At 43.6% G+C, this 16,288-nt stretch overlaps 1 long non-coding RNA gene across 4 annotated transcripts; it reads left to right on the top strand.

The window, feature by feature from the left end:
- Positions 1–7,995: 7,995 nt before the first annotated feature.
- Positions 7,996–16,088, top strand: LOC310657742. 4 transcript variants are annotated; one of them, XR_014501882.1, is made up of 3 exons: positions 8,038–8,290; positions 15,216–15,512; positions 16,074–16,088. It is a non-coding gene; the product is annotated as an uncharacterized lncRNA (long non-coding RNA). The 4 variants fall into 4 exon arrangements; XR_014501883.1 differs by having other exon boundaries at positions 16,070–16,084; XR_014501884.1 differs by lacking the exon at positions 16,074–16,088 and adding an exon at positions 16,053–16,067.
- The last annotated feature ends 200 nt before the right edge of the window (positions 16,089–16,288 follow it).

Below are 16,288 nucleotides of genomic sequence, written 5' to 3'. Positions count from 1 at the left end.
AATGCTAGTACATTTTGCCTCGTGTCCCAGGCAATGCAAGAAACCTACTCTCTTATTTTCTAATTGGAAACTGAGGAATTGGAAATTATGATGTTGTTTCCCCTTCCACGAATGTCCATGCATATGCAAGACTATGTTGCATGGCGACTTTTTGCAGCAGAGCCACCTGTTGAATAATTCAACATGCATTCAAACTGAGTCTGCATTTGAAGGGGGAAAAGCGAGAGACTCCTACAGAGTTTATTTTATTTCAAAATAGTTGTCAGGTTATTTTTATTTCAACGAATCATTTTTGGTTCATGAGAAGAAACTGACATTGATAATTTATCAACTTGCAGTCAGGCAACAAATTGGAAAGCCCATAGTGGAGCTCAGAGAAGACAAGTGGATTGGAGTTTGGGGCAAGGCAGGGGCTGGATTTAGACACATCAAGGAAGTGTTTCAGTTAAACGTGTTCTAAACATTGTATGGGAAATCAGGTTGGCAAAAATGGAACTCCACAGTGCCATCTAGTATCACAGTGTTATAATGCATATACAACGCATACAACACACTTTTTCTTTGCCAATGTAGCCAAATCCAGGATCTTTTTGACATGCAATGCAGTGGCATCCACATTTTTTTTAAAAAAATGAAAATTCAAGCTATTTTTTTTGTAGCCACTCCAATGCGTTTATGCTCCTTGTAATGGTTCTAGGGGTTGCTCGTGCGTAAGCCGGTGCAAACACCTGGCTGGGTTGCCTGAGTGAACCTTTTCTGTCCGGACAGCCACTCACCCGTGGCTGTCTCAATCGCTGGCAGAATCCGTCAGTGGGCGTTTCTTAAACTTCTTCCAGCAAAGAAGCTCTTTGACGCCTAGTCTTCTCCTACTCTCCCTGCGCAGAAGCCGTCTGCGCAAGGAGGGTGTAGGCAGCGGAGGACCCTTACTCTTCCCGCTGGTCCCCGGCAAGGAGTCATGGGACCGCCTCGCCGATTCCCCCATCTGCCCCCCTTCTCCACTGGTGCTACGCTGATTCTCTTCCCCAGAAGATGGGCTGCCTCTCCCCATCCCGGGATGCTCTCTGGAATCCCTCTGGAGCTTGCTCTCTCCCTCCGGCACTGATGGCAGTTCCCTGACACTCCTCTACACATTTTTACTTCTCTGTGCTGTTGTCTAGCAACCAACATTCTGTCCCCTCTACTTTGTCAGTGCTGATGTAAAAATGATTCCCAGGCTCATTAGCCAAGTGGATGGATATTCCTCTAATCAACGCGATCAAATTTAATCATTTTCTTACTCTTCCTTTCCCACCAGGACTTATCTAGAGATGATGCCGTGGCACCCCGCCCCCGCCACGCACTTCAATTGTACACAAAAGATTTAATAATTCAAATTCCTTCCCAAATCTCTTTTTCCAATAGTGGGGAAAGTGTTCAATAAACCTGTTCTCCCGAGATGTCAGAATAATGCAAAAATGGAACTGCGAGATTGTTTCAGTTATCGCCTTACCTCGTAGCATGCTGACACTCCAAAGAAATTAAAGTGACAGGAATAATACAAATAATTTCAGTGATGCGACTGAAAAGCTTTCTTAAGCTGCAACGTTCCATTTCTCCAACAAGTCAGGTTTACAGGCACACATTTGTGACAGGACAGAGTGGGTGGTGGCTCTGCAGAAGAAGCTCTCTTTTCACACATTCGGAGGTGGCCCAAGATATTTTGATGCCTGAGGCAAAGGCAAAGATAGGATTCCCTCCCATTGCATGTCATGCCGGAATACCAGATGGCATTGTTTTCTATTCTGCCCTGTATTTGTAGTGTGCCATTGAGACAGACCTCAGATAACCAGTGACAGATGTTCAGATTTAGCCATTTAATAGAGATCTGAATTCTCCACAACGACCCAGAAGAAAGCCATTTTGCATCAAGTCACCCGTGAAGCATGTTTTGAAAACAAGCATGAACTGTGTTCTGCATCCACAGGGATGTCCTGAGGGACTATCCTTTTGTCCACACACCCAGCATGAAGACTCACAGAGCTACAGTTTCAGAGTGGTTTAGCAATCAATCCTTCTTCCCTGGGAGCTCTGGGAATTGTAGCCTTTGGAGGGGGAAAAGGTGTCTCCTATCAGCTCTCAGAACTCTTAACAAACTTCAGTTCCTAGGATTCTTTGTAGGAAACCATGATTTTTAAAAGTAGTGCCATAGTGCCTGTGTGTGTGTGTTAAGTATAATTGTTTAATTGCACACTGAAATGGAGAATGCCTATATGTATGTTTAAAATTCCATTGCAGTGTACTAAGCTGGAAAGCTGAGGCTCCAATATTTTGGCCACCTCATGAGAAGAGAAGACTCCCTGGAAAAGACCCTGATGTTGGGAAAGATGGAGGGCACAAGGAGAAGGGGACGACAGAGGATGAGATGGTTGGATAGTGTTCTCAAAGCTACGAACATGAGTTTGACCAAACTGTGGGAGGCAGTGGAAGACAGAAGTGTCTGGCATGCTCTGGTCCAGGGAGTCACGAAGAGTTGGACACAACTAAACGACTAAGCAACAACAACAAGCTGGAAAGAGCTGTCTCTCAGCTTCTAGCTGAGTTGATAACTAACTATTGTTGTTCTCTGCTAGCACTCATGTGAGTGTTTAACCTTAGCATGATTAGGGCATTCAGTTGCAAAGTTGAAGGGGATTAGCCTTTGTATTTTGTTCCTGGGCACAGTGTGAGAAGGATGTGATGAGATGCCTCTGAAGGAGCTGCACAGCCTTAGGCTGGATGTAAGCTAATACAAGCTATGGGAGAGACACAGCTTTGATTTTTCCTCTGACCGTATATTTAAGAAGAGCCTATATATGAAAATGCTTATGCTTTATACAGCTTTCTGGATGTATCATTGATGTATTTTGAAGACGTTCTGGTTAGTAAAGTTTTAAATAACAATTATGGGTCTGGGCAGTCTTTAATCCTAAAGGTGGTGCTAATAAACTCAGAACAATTATGTGAAAAAATAAATATATGAACCAAAATAATTTTGATTACAGCTGATTCTTTCATTCTGTTCGACTACTCCTGTAACGATTCACATAGAGAGCCGCTGCATTTTCTCCTCCGAATTCTTAACCTACCTTTGTTTACTTAATATTTGCTTAAAATATTATTAGATCTGCTTTTTCCCCTATCTCTTGAAGGAAAATAAAATGAAGAATTTGAGTGCAGAGGTGGATCTACTAAGAAACTAATGAAGGTTTCAGGGCCGCTAAACTTGGAGGAGTCCCAGAATTGAATTTAGTCCACATTGCACGACTCAAATGGATTATTTTTGTTGTTGTATATATTTCAGCAATCCCAAAGTTAGAGATAAAGGTTTGGTGATCTGCAGAACAACCCCAATGAGGAAGAAAACAGTGGTTTACCCAGACCTCATCTCTGGTTGCGAAGGGGCCTCCTGTAACAGCTCAAGCTTCAGGGCTCCCAAAATGTTGGTCCCCCACTGCTTGAATGGGATTTAAGAGAAAGAAACTTGGGTAAGCTAGTATTGTTAACACTGCTTGCTAACATAACTTGAATATGAACTGAAATATGTTCTTGGGGCTTCAAAGCGGTTACACTGGGGTTGAAAGAAAAGGCAGGGTTCTCAGACATGACCTAAAGTCAAGTGTCTTGCTATGTAGGAACTCAGTTGAAGAAATGCTGGCCTGTAGTGATAGAGTGGACTTCAGATAGTTTTAGAGTAATTTAAAAGTCAAGAAAGGGGTATTTCTAAAGTTCAAACAGCATAATGTATAATGTCATGAAAATGAAACAAATACAATCGTACCTCGGAAGTCAGATGGAATCCATTACAGAAGTCCCTTCGACTTCTAAAACTTTCGGAAACCAAGGTGCGGCTTCCGACTGGCTGCAGGAATCTCCTGCAGCCAATCAGAAGCCATGGAACTCATGACTTTGTCCGTTAAGAGTTTGGGTGTAATCTTCGATACCTCCCTCTCTATGGAGGCACAGATTACAGCTATAACAAAGGCGTCATTTTTTCATCTCCGCCAAGCTAAGCAGTTGGCTCCTTACCTCTCTCGCCCTGACCTAGCCACTGTGATCCACGCGACGGTCACCTCCAGACTGGATTATTGTAACTCGCTCTATGTGGGGCTCCCCTTGAGACCAACCCAGAAACTCCAGCGGGTGCAGAATGCTGCAGCGAGACTCCTTACGGGGTCTCCACTGCGAGATCACATTCATCCGGTGCTATACCAGCTGCACTGGCTCCCGGTGGAGTACAGGATCAGGTTTAAGGCGCTGGTTTTAACCTTCAAAGCCCTATACGGGCTAGGACCCTCGTACCTACGGGACCGCCTCTCCTGGTATGTCCCACAGAAGAACTTATGGTCTTCAAATAAAAACATCTTGAAGGTCCCAGGCCACAGAGAGGTTAGGCTGGCCTCAGCTAGAGCCAGGGCTTTTTCGGCTGCGGCTCCAACCTGGTGGAACGCTCTGTCACAAGAGACTAGGGCCCTGCGGGACTTGACATCTTTCTGCAGGGCCTGCAAAACAGAGCTGTTCCACCAGGCCTTTGGTCAGGGTGCAGCCTGACTCCCTCCTTTGGCAATCTTTACAAAACTTTAGTTTATGGTTGCCATCAATTTTGAATTTGATTTTAATTAATTTTTTATAATGTTTTTATAATGTTGCGCTATTTTAGTGTTGTTAGCCGCCCTGAGCCTGGCTTCGGCTGGGGAGGGAGGGATATAAATAAAATTTATTATTATTATTATTATTATTATTATTATTATTATTAATTATTATTATGATGATGACGACGGACATTCGGGTTCCAAAGAATGTTAGCAAACCAGAACACACAATTTCAGATTTACAGTGTTCGGGAGCCAAAACTTTTGACTCGCAAGGCATTCAATTTCCGAGGTACGGCTGTATCGGCCTTCAGTCAAAATCTGAAACTAACCCCCCTTTCTTCTCAGATATTCTTTTAAGTTAAAAAAATCAGCAGCAAAGATAATGAGATAATAATAATAATAGTAACAGATTTATTTATTTATTTATTTATTTATTTATTATACCCCACCCATCTGGCTGGATTTCCCCAGCCACTCTGGGCAGCTCCCAACAAAATAGTAAAAAATACATTAAAACATCAGTCATTTAAAACTTCCCTAAACAGGGCTGCCTTCCGATGTCTTCTAAAAGTTGAATAGTTGTTTATTTCCTTAAAATCTGATGGGAGGGCGTTCCACAGGGCGGGTGCCACTACTGAGAAGGCCCTCTGCCTGCTTCCCTGTATCCTCACTTCTCGCAGTGAGGGAACCGCCAGAAGGCCCTCGGAGCCTTCTCTTATGGGGGTGGAGATGCTCCTTCAGGTATACTGGGCCGAGGCCATTTAGGGCTTTAAAGGTCAGCACCAACAACTTGAATTGTGCTCAGAAACGTACTGGGAGCCAATGTAGGTCTTTCAAGACCAGTGTTATGTGGTTTTGGCACATAAGGGGATATAAATATTAGAGCCAGTTCAGATAAAATTTCAGGAGCTCCTCACATCATCTTACTTTCTTCTCCTTCCCCTTCTTTGGAACTAGGTTAGATAGATCATCTGGGTATGCTCATTAATTTCAGTGGGTCTCCCATTAGTAAAACGTAGTTGAATATCTCTCAAAATGCCCATATTTAAAATGTGATTTTGAGCCAGTAACTGTGCCAGAACCCTTGAAAAGTGCAAGTGTTGATGGAAAACTAGCCATGCAGTCCTAACCATGTCTACTCAGAAGTAAATAATAAAATCCTACTGACTAAAATGTTCCTTGCTTTGCATTAAGGAGGGTTAGGGCTGCAGCCAAGCGTGCCTTCCTCTTAGCACGTTTCTCCCTTGCGTCCTGAGTTCGAGTGTCTTCAAAGCCCATGACACCTTTGGTAAAGGCTGTTCTCCAACTGGAGCACTCACAAGCCAGTGTTTCCCAGTTGTCGGTGTTTATACTACATACTGCCTTGAGACAGTCTTTAAACCTCTTTTGTTGACCACCAGCATTATGCTTTCCATTTTTAAGTTCGGAATAGAGTAGTTGCTTTGGAAGACGATCATCAGGCATCCGCACAACATGACCAGTCCAACGAAGCTGATGTTGAAGAATCATTGCTTCAACACTGGTGAATCATTGCTTCAACACTGGTGAACTTCTTCCAGCACACTAGTATTAGTTTGCCTGCCTTCCGCGTCCAAGAGGAGCAGCTCAGGTCCGTTCCTGCCACAATTTGCAAAGATCAAATTCATCAAGCACTTCTACCTGATGTACATAATTTTGCAAAGTAATTTTCTCCAATAGAATATGCTGTTTTTACTAATATATTCATTTTGTGCACACTTTACTATTTGAATCTTTTCTTACATGTTGCTTGGTTGGAGAACTGCGTTGCAAAATTCAGAAAAAGTGTGAATCTTGAAAGATCACTGTGTTTCTGTTTGTGTATTGTTTCGGAAAGGGAGAATTCATTAGGTTCACCTAAAAACGCAAGCTGGATCTTCCCCTTCCCTACTGTATTTAGTATTACTAGAGTGTTACACATCATCAGTGCAGAATATCAGTAGCTGCCAAACCAGGGATAACCTTGGAAAATATTTACTGTCAGAATTCACAGGGGATCTTTTCCGGAGCTAGATGAGTTTTAGCTCCATGAAGGTTGGCGTTAGCTGGAAAAGTCACACAGAAGAGAACCTGGAGTGCTATTAACAGCTTAAAAAAACCCCCTTTTTTTCTTACTCGAGCAGCTAATGGCTCCAGTACATGGTCTTTTGATATTCCATGCTTCATTTATATTACAAATCTCATGGACTGCATCTGTGAAGTCTGTAATCTGCCGAGGCACATAATTACCAGATTTAAATAACAATATCTTGGTGCAGCTATAACTCCCACTGACAAAAAAAAAAAGTCTTGAGGAAAGGGGGGGAGTCTTTTGAGCTAATTTTCAATAGCCTTCCTCCCCGTATATCAAGAAAGCAAAGAACTGCATGTCATTTTGCAAAGTAACAGCACCAGGTGACATCAACTTCATAGCAGAAATATTTCTTTGAAATGGTGCAAAAATTGCAGGGGACTCGTGTTCCTTTATGCACAAAGAGTACCACAAACTAAACTAAAAAGGGAAGCATTTTTTAAAAAAACATGTCTTATATTTCTATTTTGCCTTTCTTCCAGGGCAGGCAAGGATGGGAAGAGATATATTCCCCTCCTCCGTGGCTTTCTCTTTTTCTTCCAAACCCCAAGAATGTGAATCTTGCAGAATTAGTTTAAGACATTTCTGTTGAAACTGGCATAATGTGGCCATAGATATATGGAGGAATAAGGTGGGGTAATTAGCATACTGTTAATTTTACCCCCTCTGGGACGTTGGGACCGGACGACTTGAATCTTCCGTTTCCAGAAAGGCAAAAGTTGGAGAGAGCTGTTGCTTTCAGGAGCTGAACAAATTACTGTATCAATGGCATTTAATAGCTCTTAATGTTATGGATTGGAATTATTTAATGTTGCTGAAAAACGCTTTATCCAGCACAATGAAATCATTGATTACAAATTTATAGATTGCAGCAAAGTTATCGTGGGCTGAGCACTGGAAAAACTCTTAACCCCCAGCAGTTCAGGAATGTTGGCTGAAATATTTGGCTTTGACAGAGTTGGTTAAATTAACAGAAATAATCTGTAGGAACAAAAGATTTGCTATGAACTGAGACTTCCGGTTCACTGCAAAGGGGGAGCTGGTGACTTTCAGGGGAAGCCAGGGAGACTGGTGAGGACCACTGTGTCTGCAGCGAGCTCCCTTCAAGCACAAAACAATTTTATTATGTGTTTTGTGTTTGTATCTTGTATTTTGATGCTGTGAACCACCCTGAGATATTGAGATGAAGGGTTGTTAACAAACAAACAAACAAATGTGTCCCCCCCCCCAAAGATTTACAATTTGTCTTGATTGAAAGGGCAAAACGCATCATGGGTAAATGGCCTGTTGTTCCCATGGTAACACCTTGTGGCTTCACCCAGCGTCACAATGGACAGCTGGCCTATAACAGGCCGGGACCAAGGCAAACATAACAGAGACATCAGGGCTGCTGTTCAGCCCACAGGTGGGGCTCCTGCTGTTCGCCCAGACCTTGCACACCAAAGGAACTGAAACAACATGGCGAGATTCCAACACAGCAGGAGCAGCAGCAGGAACTGCAAATGGATGGCGAAAAGGGGACGCCGTGGGGGCGGCTCCGGACGGCGGGGTAAAGGGAGGAGGAGGGGAAGACGCGGCGGAAGGAGAAAAGGTGGGTCTCTGGGTTTGATTTGTGTCTTGGGCCCCTCTTGAGATGTGGTCACGTTTGGTGTTGAATCTGGACATGGGGTAACTCTTTGGGCCTCCAGTGACCCATAGAGAGAACCAGTGGTGGCTGGCTCATTTGAGGCAAATAGGGCATGGGCCCACCAACTGCAGCTAGCCCGCAAACAGCCTCCCAGCTGCTTGCCTTCTTTCTTATATCCAGCCTAAGAGTAGCACTGTCTGGGGCAGCTTCTTCCAGATTAGTCTCAGTGTTGCCATTCATAGAACTCAGCAGGGAGGAGAACATAGCTGTCAACTTTTCCCTTTTCTTGAGAGGAATCCTATTCACAATAAGGTAATTTCCCTTAAAAAAAAAGGGAAAAGTTGACAGCTATGGAGGAGAATGGGAGGAAAGCTAGAATTAGGTGGCTGTGTCTGCCATTAGCTTTGGCGCCATCTACTGTTGACCTCCCTGCCTTCCACTCTACCAGTCCCAATGGACACTGACCACCACTGGAGATGGCCAAGATACTTGGGGTAACCTGGCCATCTGTACCAGGTTGCACCAATCTTTGAGGGACCATAGGCACATTTGCATCCTGGAAAAGCTATCGTTGAGTAACACACACATCCTTCAACCAAGCACACAACACAACCTTTTCTACTGGGTTCAACAAAATGATGCTTTCAAGCATAATTTCAGCAGAGGTGAAGTGGATAAGGGGGCGAGGACCCCTGTGGGCACTGGGGAAGGCCTCTGCAAGCACCCTGAGCTGTATCATCTTGTCAAGTGGCCATGCTGACTGGGACTTCTTGGAGTTGTAGCCCAAAAAGTTCTGAAGGGCGTCAAGTTGGCCAATGCAGTTGTAGAGGATTCTTCATAACAATGGGCCCTGCCATGGGAGCATATTCACCCAGTGCTTTTCCAGCTGCACTGGCTCCCAGTGGAGTACAGGGTCAGATTTAATTTGCTGGTTTTGACCTTTAAAGCCCTTCATGGCCTAGAACCCTTGTACTTATGGGACCACCTCTCTCAGTATGCCCCATGGAGGACCTTAAGGCCCATAAATAGCAACACCCTAGTGGTCCCGGGCCCTAAGGAAGTCAGATTAACCACAGCCAGAGCCAGGGCCTTTTCAACACTGGCTCTGGCCTGGTGGAACACTCTGTCTCATGAGACCAGGGCCCTGCAGGATCTGATTTCTTTCTGCAGGGCCTGTAAAACAGAGTTGTTCCACCTGGCTTTTGGCTTGGAATTAGTTTGATCCCCTCTTTCTTTTTCCCTTTTTCCTTCTGTGATAGAATTCCTACTTGGGGACTTCCCTGGCTTTTTTTCTGGCCCACGTAGGACCACTCTGGATAGTTAGCCTTGGTGAAGACTTGACGTTTTCATCCCCCAAAAAGTTTTTGAGTTTCTGCTGAAAAGAGGCTGCATTTTAATGTTGTGTTTTAATCTTGTTTTTTAAGTTTTATTTCAATCAATTGTTTTCTATCTGGTGTTAGCCACCCTGAGTCTGGTCTTGGCTGGAGAGGGCGGTTTATAAATAAAATGTATTATTATTATTATTAATGATCAAAACCATTGTGCGGTAATTAACTTTCAGAAATGAACATGTGCCTAGCAAGAGTACTTATTTTACTTGACCCTGCCTTTATTCAATAGCTTGTTCACTTGTCCTTAAACAACTCCTATATCAACCCTGTTCATTCATGGGAGGGACAACATTCTAGGGGAAATGGCCATTGGAGATAAGGACAGCAGAAGTGCTTGCTAGCTCAGGCCAATGGCCCATCTAGTCTAGCATGCTGTTCTTACAGTGGCCAACCAGATAATAATAATAATAATATAATAATAATTTATTATTTATACCCCACCCATCTGGCTGGGTTTCTCTAGCCACTCTGGGAGGCTTCCAACAAAATATTAAAATACAGTAATGCATCAAACATTAAAAGCTTCCCTAAACAGGGCTGCCTTCAAATGTCTTCTAAATGTCTAGTAGTTGTTCCCTTTGACATCTAGTGGGAGGGTGTTCCACAGAGCAGGTGCCACTACCAAGAAGGCCCTTTGCCTGGTTCCCTGTAATTTGGCTTCTCATAGTGAGGGAACCGCCAGAAGTCCCTTGGAGCTGGACCTCAGTGTCCAGGTAGAATGGTGGGGTTGGAGACGCTCCTTCAGGTATACTGGGCCGAGGCCGTTTAGGGCTTTAAAGGTCAGCACCAACACTTTGAATTGCGCTCGGAAACATACTGGGAGCCAATGTAGGTCTTTCAAGACCAGTGTTAAGTGGTCTCGGCAACCGCTCCCGGTCACCAGTCTAGGTGTCGCATTCTGGATTAGTTGTAGTTTCGGGCTCACCTTCAAAGGTAGCCCCACGTAGAGTGCACATAGATGCCTGAAGGAAGGCAGCAAACAGGATTTGAGCACCTGAACACTCTCCCCTCCTGTGGTTTCCAGCAGCTGGTATTCAGAAGCATTCAGAGCATAGTCATCATGCTAGTGGCCCTTAGTATCCTTCTCCTCCATGACTTTGTCCAATCCTCTGTTAAAGCCATACAAATTTCTGGCTACCACTGTCTCCTGTAGGAGGGAGTTCCATAATTTAGCTATGTGCTGGTAAATAAGTCAATGTACATTCCAGCTTTATTAAACTAAATAGCTTTAATTTGACTTGAATAAATGTGCCATTAACTGTTAAAGTTTTGAATATTATTGTGCTATTAGTGGGCTGTGTAAACTGCTATTCTGAAAAATGTTTTCTGTTGGGTAAAGGGCACTGGGGATGAGTTTGTGGAAACAAGCGGGCAACGACCTGAAAAGGTTTGGGAACCACTGGGCTGGTCAACTTTCTCCATGAAATCCACCTTCCTGCACAATCTCGTTCATGGGTAGGCAAACTAAGGCCCGGGGGCTGGATCTGGCCCAGTCACCTTCCAAATCCTGCCCATGGACAGTCCAGGAATCAGCGTGTTTTTACATGAGTAGAATGTGTCCTTTTATTTAAAATGCATCTCTGGGTTATTTGTGGGGCCTGCCTGGTGTTTTTACATGAGTACAGTGGTACCTCGGGTTAAGTACTTAATTCGTTCTGGAGGTCCATACTTAACCTGAAACTGTACTTAACCTGAAGCACCACTTTAGCTAATGGGGCGTCCTGCTGCTGCTGTGCCGCCGGAGCATGATTTCTGTTCTCATCCTGAAGCAAAGTTCTTAACCTGAAGTACTATTTCTGGGTTAGCGGAGTCTGTAACCTGAAGCGTATGTAACCTGAAGCATATGTAACCTGAGGTACCACTGTAGAATGTGTGCTTTTATTTAAAATGCATATCTGGGTTATTTGTGGGGCACAGGAATTCATTCATTTTTATTTTTTAAAAAATATAGTCTACCCCCCTACAAGGTCTGAGGGACAGTGGACCGGACCCCTGCTGAAAAAGTTTGCTGACCCTTGCTCTAGTTAGTGGTGATGATAAGGGCCCATTCAAACTGGCCTTTTACACAACAGTTCTTTCCACATCCCACCCTTCAGATGATCCCCTATTCTTTTGTTCCCTTCTGCTATCATGAATCTTTTTCTTGTGGCTTGATCTAATGCTTTGGGGCATTAGAGCATTTTTTTTTCTTTTGGAAAAAAAAACAAAATGGCAGCCAACAGAAAATATAGTGGAACCCATTGGTGGCTGCCATTTTTGTGAGTGCCAGATGCCATTTTGTTTCCTCTCCCAATAATTCCCTACGTTAGCACAAAACAGGAGGGAGCAAAATGGCCAAGAGGTTGAGCTTCTCAAGAACCATGCTGCTTCTCATAGCCCAAAAAATTAAATTAAATTAGTATTAAGAATAAGAATAGTAGCCACTCACCTGTGCTACAAGGTAAGACTCCCCTCTGTGAATATGAAGGCGGCACCAATGCTATTTTGCTAAGGACTCCCTCAAATTTGGGTGGGTTTCGCCAGCCTTGGTGCAGTGATTCTACTGCCCTTAATCCTCCATGAAACCTATGCTTGAACTAAAAAGGCCAATGTGACTAGGAGGCATGGAACATGCATGTCAGTGCTACCACCAATGTTCTGCACTCACACAGCCTCATGTGCCTGATGATCTTGCCTACTTTTTTAACATTGGCCTTCCTGTGTTGAGCAGGAAGGTCTGAAAGCACCTTCTAAGGGCATTTGGTGACCATGCTTGGAAGCATCCCCTGCCACCATAAGGAGAGTCCTGCTTAATCAGGCCAAAGGCCCACCCAGTTGACCATCCTGTTCTCACATCGGCCAGCATGATGCCTCTTGGAAGCCTGGAAGCAGGACCTGAGCGTGAGAACCCCCTTTTCACTTGCAGGTCCCAGCAGTTGGTACTCTTTAGGTCTCAACATTTACACATCAGTTCCTGATTGTTGTTGTGTTGGTTGTTTTTTTTTTTTTTAAAAAAAGAATAGGCTTCATGAGGATTTTAGTGCAAATTTCTCCTAACATACACATTTTCGCAAAGCAAAAATTTCCCCAAGAAAGTTTATTTCTGTATGTTGTTTCCCCTCAAATGTGCATTTTTATGTACACTTTACCTTAGTATGTGATTTTTTTTGCCTATTACGTGACTGGAGAACTGCACTGCAAAATGTAAAGAAGTACAGTCGTACCTTGGTTCTCAACAAGAATGCATTTCAGGAGTCCATTCGACTCCCGGAACCATTCGAAAACCAAGGCGCGGCTTCCAATTGGCTGCAGGAGCCTCCTGCAGCCAATTGGAAGCCACAGAACCTGTGCTGGATGTTCAGCTTCCGAAAATCGTTCAAAAACTGAAACACTCACTTCCGGGTTTCTGTTGTTCAGGAGCCGATTTCTTCGGGAGCCAAGGCTTTTGAGATCCAAGCTACAACTGTATGCAATTTGGAGGACGGCTGTATTTTTGGTTCTCATATTATTTCACAAAGTGCTTTTCAGATAAGTTTGCCTTTAAATGGGAACAGAATCCGATTTCTCCCCTTTCCCCACTGTGAAAATAAATGGAGACGGATGCACTATAGAAAGTGTAAAATAAATAAATGAATGAATGAATGAATGAATGTTGAGTAAATGAATGGACTATTTTTTGTTTGTTTGTAAGAAGATCAAATAATTTGCCCAACCCTTTGCAAAGCCAGTGACTGGTTTCAGCTCAGCATTGGAATTTTGCAATGCATTCATGTACTTCTTTTTGGAAACAGCTTTTGTCAATGCCAATTAAGTCTTCAGCATGTGAAAATGCTCTTGAGATACAAAGAGAGGCGACTCGGTGTCCTCCCCTATTTATCTACACACCACTCTCAGTCGTGGTGCACAGTCAGGTATCAACAACAGAGCAGAACACAGTGGTAAATAATTGATATTTAAATGATTGGCTGCTGAATAATACAAATCAACAGCATGTCACTGTCTCTTGAAATATTTCCAGCACCAGGAAAACATAGCGAGGAATGAAAGCTGGAGAAAACTAGCGCATCACCATTGAGCCTCCATGTGAGGAATGGTATATCTTTTTAAAAACATAAGCCTATAGTGAATGTATAACATTTTTACAGTCACAGAGATCCTCCAAAAGAATCCTAGGATTTAAAGGGATGATTTGGAAACCATGCAAGATGGATATGAAAGTCAGGATGGTGGATGGGAACAGTGGCGTAGCATGGGTTGTCAGCACCCGGGGCAATGAATTTGCGCCCCCTAACCCGGGGCAAGGCAAGTAATTTGCGCCCCCCCCGCTGCACTGTCCCTCCCCCAGATAGTCCCTCGCTCTCTCTCCGCACCGCACCGCACGCCTGGCACCCTCCCCTCCACATTGGGCGGCGACCCGGCGGCTCGGATCGGATTCGCACAGCCAGCATTGCAGTGAGAGAGAGTGAGCGAGCCAGGTAGGGGCAGAGAGCTGCGAGTGCGAGCGCCCCCCCCCGCCCAGATGTTGCGCCCGGTGCGGCCGGCCCCCCCTGCACCCCCCACGCTACGCCACTGGATGGGAACTCACGTAATCTTCACCCCTGTGTCTCAGATTTTGCTCCATTTCAGATCCACAGTGAATACTATGACATGGTATGAAGGCTGCTTTTCAGAATTTTAACCCCACCCCACCTTTTAAAAGACATATATTTAGCTGCTTAGAAAAGCTACGAAGTTTGGCTGCTGTGAAACACTAATGAATGTTGAATTTTCATGCATTTAGTTTTACCTCCTTTTGAGGTTTTTCAGTTAATTCTCTGATATTTTTACCATATTGTATCATTTTAAAATTTCTTAAAATGCTAACTTTGTTTTGTTTGAGCAGATGAAATAAAATTGCAATATATAAAAAAGGAAAAAAGGAAAAGAAAGAAAAGAAAAGAAAAGAAAATGGTGCTGACAGCTCTCAGGAAGATTTTACAAAACAAAGACTATCCACATTAATGCATGACTGTCTCTATGGTTTTAAGTTCACACATTACTATTCAAGTGGAAGGGAACAAACTTTAAAAAAACAATAATGCAAAAACTGGCAGAGACCAAATTTCAACCCTTTTTCCAATAGAACCAGGGTGTGAAATCTGACAGAAACACGAGTCCTTAGAATTACATTGGCCCTAAATTTCTTTCCTCTTTCAAGAAGTCTAATAGTTGCTAACTGGTTTGGATTTGGGAGATGTGTGTGCGTGCGTGTGTGTGTGTGTGTGTGTGTGTGTGTAAGTAATTAACTGTTATTATATATATGTTTGCTTTAGACAAGTTTTCTTGCATTGTGAAATTGCTTTGAGATGCTTCCTAGGAAGTGATTTATAAATGAAATTAATAACAATAAGGCGTCAAACAGCACTGGGACAGATGCATTAACAAAGACCCATCACAAGGACTATACGACCCTTTGGGTCCTTTTCAACTCTGCAATTCTGTGATTCTATGGAAACCTTCTTTTACCTTTTTCTCCCCAGGTGGCAAAAGCCGCAGAGGTGGGCGGAGGAGAAAGAGAACATGTCAGGCCCCATGAAACCCAAAGCCTCAGGCTATTGCCCTGTTCAATCTCTACTGAACAACACTCGAGAGCCATCCCCCATCAGACTACCTGAGGCAACCTTGCCCTACAAGATCCCAGCAACTTGCTTGAGAATGAACAGTGTCCTCTGTCAATAAACTCTGAAATGCCATCACCACCACAATGAAATTTCTGGTTGGTTCTGTCATAGGGGCAATTGTTTGCAATGAGCAGCCTGGGAAGCCCAGCCAGACAGGTGGGGTATAAATAAATTTATTATTATCATTATTATGTAAACTCCTTCATGCAAATAGTTGGCTGGCTAGGTTCTTGGGATGTGGCAGAAACAGCCTTTCACAGCTGAATGAATGGGTCTTTGCCATGAGTGTGCATTTGTTAGGCTTTTAGCCTTGTTTTATACACATTTGTTTTATTTGTGTTTTTAACTATTTTTTATGATCTTATGTCTAAACCACCTTAGACAATGGTCTAGAAAGTGATCAATCAATTAATTGCAATATTGGTCAGAATCATAATACAATCATACCTTGGATTCATGAGCCAAGGCACACTGGAGCAAACTTGGGGAGGACTCTACTGAGGACACTATTAATGTTCACACTGGAGAGGAACGGGTTAAAGTACATAGTGCCTCAGCTCATCAAAAAATGTGACAGCAGGGAAGCCAATGTTCTGGTCCTTATGTGCCAGTTTTAAAAAAACCCAGTCATTGGCCAAGGCTTTAGAAAAGCGAAATAGTTTCAGAATGTTGTTTATTTCTTAAATTTTGTGTTAGTTCCTCCTTTCTTTCAGCCAGGGCTCAGGGCAGGTGATATTTAACAGGCGATAAAACATGAAGAGAATGCACACGAAAGGGCTGGCCATCTGCTGCTTCAGACAAAGCATTCAATGCGTCACCAAGAGCACTCCCACATGGAAGACAGTAAAGGAGATGAACGATCAGAAGGAAACAAGCCTCTAACATTATCTGCACACTGAATCGCTCTGGTGTGAACACTTTTCTATGGAAGA

The sequence above is a fragment of the Podarcis tiliguerta genome (assembly GCF_965153285.1).
Source record: "Podarcis tiliguerta genome assembly, chromosome: 9".
NCBI classification, from domain to species: Eukaryota; Metazoa; Chordata; class Lepidosauria; order Squamata; family Lacertidae; genus Podarcis; species Podarcis tiliguerta.
The sequence above is the reverse complement of the archived record's forward strand: the minus strand, read 5'-3'. Positions and strand labels throughout refer to the sequence as shown.